Source organism: Cupressus sempervirens, chromosome 5 (genome assembly GCF_028749045.1).
Source record: "Cupressus sempervirens isolate cs-2001-9-10 chromosome 5, ASM2874904v1, whole genome shotgun sequence".
Lineage (NCBI taxonomy): Eukaryota > Viridiplantae > Streptophyta > Pinopsida > Cupressales > Cupressaceae > Cupressus > Cupressus sempervirens.
In genome coordinates, this window is record NC_143122.1 from 1038037563 (window position 1) to 1038048520 (window position 10958).

Below are 10958 nucleotides of genomic sequence, written 5' to 3' on the forward strand. Positions count from 1 at the left end.
AGGAATCAATAGATTATATTATATCTCCTAGTTAATTCTAAAGCTTCGTTAATTCTGAGGGTGATTCGAAACACGGAATATTTGCATTAGTCACTAGCAGAATAGAGTTGTTCATTTCAAGATCTATTATCCTTTTATATTGCAGAATCATCATTTTTTATCTCATTACAAATTAAAAGTCTTTGAGTGTGAAAATAGATATATTATAAGCCACACTTACTTGTTTTTAACTAATTAATTAAGTATTTTGTGAATGAGCATTCATTTATATTAATTAATAAAAATAGAATACATCAGTTCACAAATAAAGTTAATGGAATGCCATCACACTTTAGTAAGTGTGTGGTTTTATGGAGCGTTGCTTCCTAAAAAAATTCATTAGGTGCTACTGAGACATTTTAGGATTGTTTTCCAGTGGGAGGTCCCATGAATTTTGTAGTGGATAAGAGTTTAACCTACACAATTTATGGAAGTTAGTAGTTTCATGAATTATTAAATTTGACATTTTCAATTTACATGACTAAATAATTAAAAAGAATATATCATTGACAAGTGGCAAAAATTGGTCAGGGAATTTCTAGCCCCCACCTCCTCAAATTTGTACCCTAAAAAGTAGGGGCTGCTATTTTTGAGGCAAGGATTCCAGTTAATCTTGTAGCTTTATTTTTTCACAGCATGGGACCTTACACTCCATAAAAATAGATCCAAACCCCCTCATGGGATTGCATCCTAAGAGAGAAGAGTGGTCAAGTTTGTAAGCAACAAGTGTTACTGAAGTGAAAGGACGTGGTGGATCTCTTGAAGAGGATCTTGCTAAGCACGAAGGTCCTAAATATTTGGAAATCTCTTGCTATGTTATCATACCTGCATTGTTTTAATAAGGCTTAGCCATGGGAATTCACCATAGTTAGGCTTGACACAAGCTTGAGAAGCAATAGACCAACCAAGTGTTAATTATAGTGAACCATATCCTTTATGTTGAATAGAGCTAGGTGAGAATTGCTAGATTTATTATAATAGCTATAACAATGTTCATGACCTCCTAGAGAGGATGCCTTGCTTAATAGGAAGGAGACCACGAGTAATATATAGAGAACTTTTCGTTATGCTCAACAAGATACTAGGGCAACTATGTTTACACCCAAAAATTGTAGCAATGCATTAAAGCAAATCAATGTTTTTAATACAATGATAAATACAAATGCATAGAAATTCTAAAAAACGTAGTTGAACTTTTTGTCTTTTCAAATATTGAAAAGAATTGACTCCTTGAAATCATGCTAAATGTGGGTGAATTTCATTGGAATTTTTAGTCAATGACTTGTAAGAATCACATGGTTGAAAAAGGGTCCAGTCAAAATATGAATCTAATCCATGCACTTGAGTCCATGGTAAAACTAAATAAGTTATTCAAGAGTTTGGATAACAACAAAAAAGAAGGATTAGAAAAATATCTAAATGAATCAAATGAGATCCAACAAGGATATGTTAGTGTTGAGGTATTGGGCAAAACAACCTTAGCAATGAGGTACCAAGCAAAATGAACAAGATTTGGGTGTAGAATAGTAGACCAAATTTAATGAAATTTGTGTTGAGAATGATTGGCATTGACTTGAAAGCCCCATTTATCTTAGAGTTATGAAATTATTTGTAGATTTAGTGAAAGCTAGAATAGCTTTTATGAGCCTTGTGATTGCAGAAAAAGATAAATTTGAATCCATTCATGAGGGTTTGGTACATCTAGTCTAGCTTGAAAGCATTTTAGGAGGAATAGATTACATAGAGATTTAAAAAGACTGATGATCCCAACCAACTCCTAATGTCTATCTTGGCAAGTGAGCACGAGAGACCACCAAAGAGATTGTTCTAATTTATTCTTATTTTGGAGCAATTAAGGTTTAGACTTGTAGTACAACACTTCATTGTACGTATGAATAATTTTCAATCCTTCCATATATTTGTGGCAACACAAGTGGCCTAAGTTTGAATTTTCTCTGTAAAAAGAATTCTATGAAGCCTAAAGCATGTTTTTGAGCGAAAAACGTTAGTAATCAACACATAAAGAGTAGGAGAGTGTAGGCAACCTTGATGAATATAATTGAGGAGCCCTAAAAATAAAAATTCTCTCTATTAATGGTGAGTTAGAATGAGACATTTGTAAACAACCCTTGAATGGACTAAAGAGATTTGGTACCAAACTGAAGACTCTAGAGTATGATGGGAATAAAATACCATAAAATATGACCATAAGTTAAAGACAGCCAGTTCTGATGAAAATGGGTGGTTTTGAGAGTGATGAGAGCATTCCATAGATTCATAGACCATAATGGTATTGTCTAGGATGTACTTGCTTGTAATGATAAACATTCATTCCATAAGGAACTAGTAAATTTGGACCTATTTTTCTACGCGTTTCCATTGAAATTTTGACTCATAAACATCAAAAACTATTGTCGCTAAACTGGAGTCGAAAGTTCGACACATTAGATAGGTGTCGATAAATCGACAACAAATTTTGTTGAAAATTATTGCCATCATTGTCACATGGTGGCATCAGACAACTAGTTCAAAACATTGAAATATTGACGACCGAGAGATGGTTCGACGGGTATTGCACATCATTGACGACTAGATTCATTGAACTATGGATGACCGCAAGAGATGTTTCGACGAGTCTATCATACTCTCAATGACAAGATGCGTCAAAATAGAGATGACTTGTAGAGATGTTTTCATGGGTTGCTTATATTGTTGATGGTAGTAAGCGTTGAAATATCGACAATAGTTAGAGTTTTTAAAAAAAATTAAAAAAATCTTACCCTTTGACACTAATCGATTTGATTGTCGTTGACGGGCCATATCTTTGAATGAGAAACCAAAGTCAGTTGTGTGCTCAAGGGCCAATTTTATGATTGCATTTTCCAAGTCCAATAGTGGCGAAATGACAGTGGCAAGTTACTTCGTAGGGTCATTCCATGCCAAATAATTAAATGTTTTCATGACATACAACACCATCGTGGCAAACAAAAATAAACATCATTATATATCATTGCCACTAGTTATGACAATAACTAAAATAAAGTAATGATGCACACTTTTTGCATACTAACAAAGGCATGTTGTTGTCTTCACAACCTATAGAATTCTTGACATTTTTCTCTCAATATAGACATAAATTTTGCTATGACGGACTTTAAGGAGTTTGAAGAGAACAGGGATCTCGGGGTTTCTTTTTTATTTTTGCTAAAATAAGGATGATAATAAATTAAAATTTGGAAGAAACTCTTAGTATCAACTAAATAAACTTTATGGTCTGTGGTGTCTAATACTCTCATACCCCTCCAATCTCGGAGTCATCTTTCATTGTACGATCTACATTCATTCACCTTCATTTGACTTTTACAGATTCATAGCTCATACTTGTAGAGAGTCTCATAAGATATTGATAGTAACAAAGATAGTATAACAAACCTGAAGCTAGTAAACTTAGAAGATTAATAAACCTCAATATTGACAATCAAATACTTTCTCCTCCTTGGTGGACAAGTGTGATACACAATTTCTTGCGAGAGTAGCTCCATGTTTGTGTACAACTTATAGAGAAAGCAACATGTCCATTTCTACCAAAGAAGCAATTGGTAATCAACAATAAATCATAATCTACATACAACTTATAGAGAAAGCAACATGTTGTAATTCATAGTACTTATGTTAAGGCCATTTTAAGGCATTCACCTGAAACTTACTATGTTCACCCACTAAAAGAAAGTACCATGTTGGAGACTTCAAAGTTCGAGCATCCCCATGATCTACAATAATGACAATAATGCATGTGAGAGACAATAATGACACGATACAAAAATAAGTTGTAACTAAAATGCTTTTAACAAGTTTAGTTTGAGCTTCACTTGGTTTCGAGAATCCTTTCATATTCTCTACTTAACAAGGACAACCACGTGCAGGTGGAAACTCATTTGGCCTCTCCCCCCACCCCCCCACCATAATCACTCTAAATTGCCCATTAACAGTTAAGTAAATATTTCATTTATTCATTTTAGAAGTATATCATTGAATCATTATAATCACATAACATACATTAAAATGACATACAATTAATTAATACTTATAAAGATTCATCAATAATTTGTGAACACATCAATCATTATAATCACATAACATTCATTGACATGACATATAATTTATTAATATGTATAAACAGTTATCCATAATTCGTGAACACGTCAATCATTATAATCACATAATAATATTCAATAACATGACATAAAATTCAACAACATTCATCATCAATAAGCAACATTCATAAAAATCCATCACCACATTCATCATCAAACAAGGTTTTTAATATTCATTTCTTCTTTTTTTGTTTTGTTTTTTTTTTAAAGATAAAGGCTAATAGGCACATCTTGACTATCATTGGCATCATGTGGCTCTTATGGTTCTAATCTTATGACATGAGGCTTCCTCTTCTTTCGTTGAGGACAAGGCTGATGCGCCCCTGCAATAAGAAATAAATGAGTTAAATTATTTTTATTTTTAAAATGTTATAAGTATTTCATTAATCTAAAGAACATAACATGGATTTTTCTTTACCTAATAGTGCCACATCATCTACTGTCACATTTTGTTCAGCCACAACCTTAACATGCTCAACACTAACATCACACTTTGCATACTCAAAAATTAACACATAAAGGTTACACCAATTGCAATTCAAGATGTTAAATTTTATTAACAATTACAAGATTTATTTTCAATAGAAATTGAATATGTGCCTATATCATTGTAATGCACATTGAGGTCTTCGTCATGTGTAGGATCCGTGCCTTCGTCATCATGAGTAAGATCTATGTCAGGAGTAGTAGGCTGTAGTGAAATGTCATGTGTGCATTGTTATCATTGTTCAAAATTAACATCAAATAGATTATTTGTCATGAAGTTCTCAATTACTGTTATTATTCTGTTAGCCTATTTTCCTGTGTCAGCCGCTGCACTAGAATCTTCTACACCTGTTTGGCCATTAGAATTTTTGGGATGACGAGCAACCACTACTTTATAGCCTTACTTGAAGCTAATTTTTTTGTCCTCTTCTATGGGCGCTAGATTAAATTCAATGCCCTACATTTTTTGCATAATATCGTCAATAATTAATGTAATGCTTATTTGTAATTTTATATATAAAACAATTGATATGAAATTTCATTTAATGCTACTTACAAGGCATGAGTGAATTTTCATATATCCACCATAACCAAGATGGTGTTGACCAACCTTCTTTTTTCTAGCTTGTGTCGCCTTCGATGTGTCCTGCAAATTGTATATGTAAACTTTGAAATATGTTAGAAATATGTTAAGATTATATAAATCCACAATCACACTTCTAGAAATATGTTAGATTATATAAATCCACAAATGAATTAAACATGTAAATTGTTAAAAAAAAAAGTAATGGCTCTGTCCTCTCTTAGTATGAAATCATCATGATATTATTTCATGCCTTAATGATTGGCTATGATACATGATCTTTCTCTCCTATGCTATATTCTAGCACTGCTATGAAACTTCAGCGATTGTTCCTTCACTCCATACCTTTGACTCCTACAACATTCCTCAAACACGCTTACGAGTCATGTGAAAAGGCTTAAAAAATGATCAAGAACCTCCTTGGGATGTTGGAGAAGTTCTTATAGGACAATGCACTAATCTTCTTATCAATAACATGTAATGGCAAAAGGCCTCACTGCTCATTGTTAGACAATAATTACTGTGCAAATTCAGAATGAAGAATACATTGATTGTATGATTCTCATTGTATGGGGATTAGGGAAGTTGTTAATTGTTTCTTGGTTGTCTTGATAGTTATCTTATGGGTTTGAATGATAACCATTGCTCCTTGTGAAGAGTTGACCGCAAATCAACATGTTAACTCATGTTGTTGCAAGCAAAAATGGTGAATCAACATTCTTGAAAAAAACATGACAGAGGCCTGATTATGGTGTGCATGTGTGTTTGAAGGTTGGTACGCATTCATGAGATGTTGAAGATTCTCTTGGAAGGATGGAATAGATGAGAGACTAAAGTTTATGAGACACGTACTTATTTTTGTCGGGTGGCAGGTTAATTCCTTATCCCTTAGTCTCTTCTCTTTTGCATCTTCAATAATTTCATTCCACTCTAGTTGTGGCACCATAGGAGGACGCTCGTACTTTAGGTTGAGCTTTTGAGCCCTTTTGTACTAGTCTCTCACATTCTTTAGATGTTTGCAAGCTTTTTTTTAGAAGAGGGGCTCTATTCAAAATATATTGACCAAAGAACTCCTCCATAGTTTTTATGAGATGATCTTTTAATTCAGGGGCTTGGTCAATCCAACTTTTAACAAAAAACAAAATTGCTAGATAAAAAAATTAGTTCAATCTATGTACGTTGAATATATTACAACAAATGGATGAACGGAAAAATGTAGCAACCAATTGTATCAAGCTACATATCTTTTATGTAATGTGGGCCCAAATATCTTCAATATTGAATCATAAATATCGTTTCTTGCAAAATCATCATTACATCATTAGTAAAAACTGAGTTATGAATAAGTAAACTACAATTACGCTCTAAATAATTACAATTTTAAAGTACTTGGAGGCTTAGGCAATTTTAAAGAAATCATATCTTTCTCAGCCATCAACAATGATGCCTCCAACGATCCAGTACAAGTAACACATGCTACTCTAGGAAAGGCTAGTAAATTATCAGTAGTACTAGTATCAGTTCTATCATCACCATGAGAAGGTGTACCTATCCCTGCACAAAGTTAATCAATGTCATAATATACTGAAATGAACAAGAAAGTACAAATATTATTATATTTAACACATAACAAAGTGTAGCAAAACAAGGTTTTACCAGCTTTAGTTGTAGCAGGTGTGGATGTTTGCATGCTCCTTGTTGTCGATCCTACAGTCGGCAGTCTTAGAGTGTTGGTCGGCCTCGTGGAAGTAGGTGTATGGAAATCATCAACACCTAAAATATATATATATATATATATATATATTGCAGTTGGCAATCTCGAAGTGTTGGCCAGCCTTGTGGAAGTAGGCTTATGGAAATCATCAGCACCTGAAAAAGAATCATATATATATATATATATATATACAATGTATTTGTCATGTCCCCTAATGGGGGAAACTCCCCACCCATAAGTCATTTCAAATAAATATTATCAAGTCAAGGGTAAGCATTATACCACTATAAATAGACCCAAACCTATAGCAATATATTAGGAGCATTAGATCATCATATCACAATAAGAAATATTTGAAAGATAATTGCATATGTTTAAAGATCAAAATCAGACACATCAATAGTATCATTGAGAACACTTGCAATTTTTCATCAACAGATGAAGAATAACAAATGCATCACTATGAGCAATAGTAATTATAGTGAGAGTAGGAATGGATTGTAGCTTGCTTACACTGTCATATTAGAGACAACTACCAATCCCATTAGTTGCACAATTCATATTAAAGATCATCCTTGCATAATTGTTATCAGTCGTATCATAAACAATAGATATAGTCTTAACATTGTTGCATTTGACTAAGTGTATCAGAGATAGTAGTGGCATTGTTCTCATATATCATATCAATTGTATAACATAAGAACAATCATTTAAAAGTGGTACCATAGACTATTTTTCTTACATCAATCATCATCAGTTTTAAGTGTTATTTGAGACTTTAAGGAAAGAAGTCTCTTGCAATTGAGTTTTGTAAGTTTTTTTTTAAGGAAAACAAGTTTTGAAGGGTTCTTGAGACCCTTTGCAAATCAAAAAAATTTCAATGAAGCCCAAACCAAACAAAACAACAACCCAAAGGTGAAACAGGTCAACAACCAAGACGTTGTGACCAGGGTGGCCACGCAAAACATCAGCCACCCATATAAACAGGTTTTTAACGGGCACCTAAAACCCCATGGTAAAAAGGAGGATTAGACAATAAGCCCCTTACCATGTTAGACTATAAAGAACAACATGTCAAAAGTGCCAGGAGAGCCAAAAACGGGATAGCCACAACAGGGACTTGAGCTTTCCTTTTCGGTCTCGTCTTGTGAGATCGTAATGCCATATCAAAAGGAGTGGAGGGTTTGACCTTTTTACCTTTTACTGTGGTCCATCTATTCTCCACCAAACCATCAACCTTTTGCCACGCAAAGTCAGTAGCATCACAACTAGCCCCCAAATTCGGGGAATGGACCACGACATAAGTGGGGACAACAACATCCTGAGACAGGGCAACAACATCCAGAAATGGAGCCACAAAAGGGGCAACAGTCAGATCGCCAAAGACAGAATTTGAAAGATGGTGAGCAGAGGAGGTCACCATCAGAGGGGTAGCAGTCATACCATCAGAGACAATAGTCGAGTCTGCCACCAAAGTGTCCTGAGAAGAGTCATCATCCCTAGTAGAGGGGACATTCTGAACCGTGTAGTGCTCATCTGGAACCCCCTTCCACCAATAAGGAGACTTCTTCGATCTAGATTTTTCAGAGGAGCATCGGGCTGCAAGGTGGTCAGTCTTGTGGCATTTCCTGCAATGGAAGGGGATACCCTCATAATCAAGTAACTGGATCCAAGATCCAATCAGAGAGGCCAACTTAATCTTTTCAGGGAGTCCCTTGGAGATGTCGATCTCAACCAAGATGTGGCATACATCATTCGAAACACTTTGGAAGATGCGATATCAACAAACGAGAAGTCTCTGAGGGCATCCCCCACCACTTCCAGGGCAGAGTCCAACCATAGGTGAAGGGGAGATTTGGCAGCCTAACCCATAGAGGGATCTTATTAAAGGATTTTGTCGAGGGGTCAAAATCCTTATACCAAGGTTTAGCCAACAAGGAATTGAGTTTTGTAAGTTATTTGTAACTATTTCCCATATTTTAATAAAATGAGACATTACATCAAGGGCATTATCAATAAAAAAAGGAAAGGAAAGTTTGTTTTCTAGTCCACGACACCAGCCATAGATGTATGGGTTAACATATGGTGACAATGTATGGGACTACCTCGTACTCCTTGCGAGAGGTACCTAACTGCACTACAAATGAGGTGTACATACCCTACCCCCCCAATGGGATTTGAACTTGTGACCTCCCTTTTGAGAATACAATGACTCACCACTAGACCAACTCAGGCCAACTCAATGAGGAGCTTGCAATGAAAAAGACATTCATAAACGAATTTATATGGATTTGTAAGTTTTTATGACAATGACAACAAAATCATATTAGAGGGAATGATAGAAAGTTTCAGACCGACTGTTATTTACAACATAGCTATCATAGTCATATCATCACAAGCTCATGGACATTGGATTGGTTAAGAGGATATATTTAAGACTATATCATCATAGAGGTTCAACAATTATAATTAGAAAAGATATATGAGTTTTCCACATACAACTAAGATAACATATTAGGAATGAGTATCAATTATAGAGTATGGATAATGGATTGTATCAATCTTAACTATTGAAGAATGAATACAAGTGGTAAAGTAAAGGAGAAGAGTAAACATGACAACAGTAATATAAAACTGTTAATAATAATCATGCAAAAAATAATGTCCCTTCTGATAATTGAGAATTGAAATCACATACCTGTAGGACGTACACTAGTACCCTCGTCAAGTGGAAGAACTTGGTGTGGTCTCAAAAAATCCTGTGACAAAACATACATATTGTGGTTCATGATCCATAAATTAGTATAAAACATAAAGCTTTATTGAACTATTGTCCTAGCAAAAGACTCATTGTTGTTACTTCCTAGCATTATACCTTAGCATATGTGAGATTGCTACATTGGATACCATTTATAACCTTGAAGTTTACCAACAATAATACAACGGAGAGAAGTGTTGTTTGGGAGCCTTGGTACAAGGGCTCATATGCCTTTTCAATTATAGGTATATCAAGGTTCTCTTCATCATCATCATTAGATGCACGACTATCATTATCTTCATCATCTTCATCAGTCCAGTAAAATCTTCTTCAATCCTGTTCTCTGGCACATTATCAGTTGCACCAATACCAACATCTTCAATTTTGTTCTCTGCCTCAAGATCATCTTCTTCCATGGGAGTATTACCTTCTGCTTCGATATTCACACCTCCATGTTCCACCAATTTGAATCTACATTCACCAAAGGACGAAAATCCTTTCCCCCTTCAATGTGATCTTGCCTACAATGTCTCTGAGCTGATGTGATTAGAATTGTTCGATTCTTTAAACCCTTGCATTTTTTGCAAGGACAATAACATTTTCCGTCACCGTTTCTTTTGAATTGAGACCACAATCTAGCAATTGTTGCTTTATTTTGTTTTGAGTTCATATTGTTAGGTGTGGACTTTCTTCACAAGCAAATATTCGGGCTATAAAATTATAACAAAAATAAACATACAAGCATTAGTAGTATCTTGTATATAATTGATAATAATTAAATAATTAAATATTACTATCTCTTCAGTACATATGGCATCTAAAGAAATCAAATGAATTATACAATAAAAATATTGGCATTGATTTTGAACAAATATAGCATTAGCATTGATTCTAGACTTCATTCAACTTGGTAGAAAGCTTTTGAACTATTACATCCATGAGGTAAGGGAGAAAGTGCATGCTACATTGTGGTGATCCATGCTATCTAACTATGTCCAAAGCATTTGTAAATTGGAGGCATACTCCACCTACCAAGCTGCCTACATACTCGTATACATGGGATCAAGACCCTTGAACTACTCATTTTAACAAATATGTAGTTCTAGTTTATAATTGCTTTGATGTAGTTGTATTCCTAAAACCACAGGTTAGCTTTACTCACCTACTATAGCTCTTCACCATCATACACCCACTTGAGAGAATCAGGCGGTTTTCTATAATTAC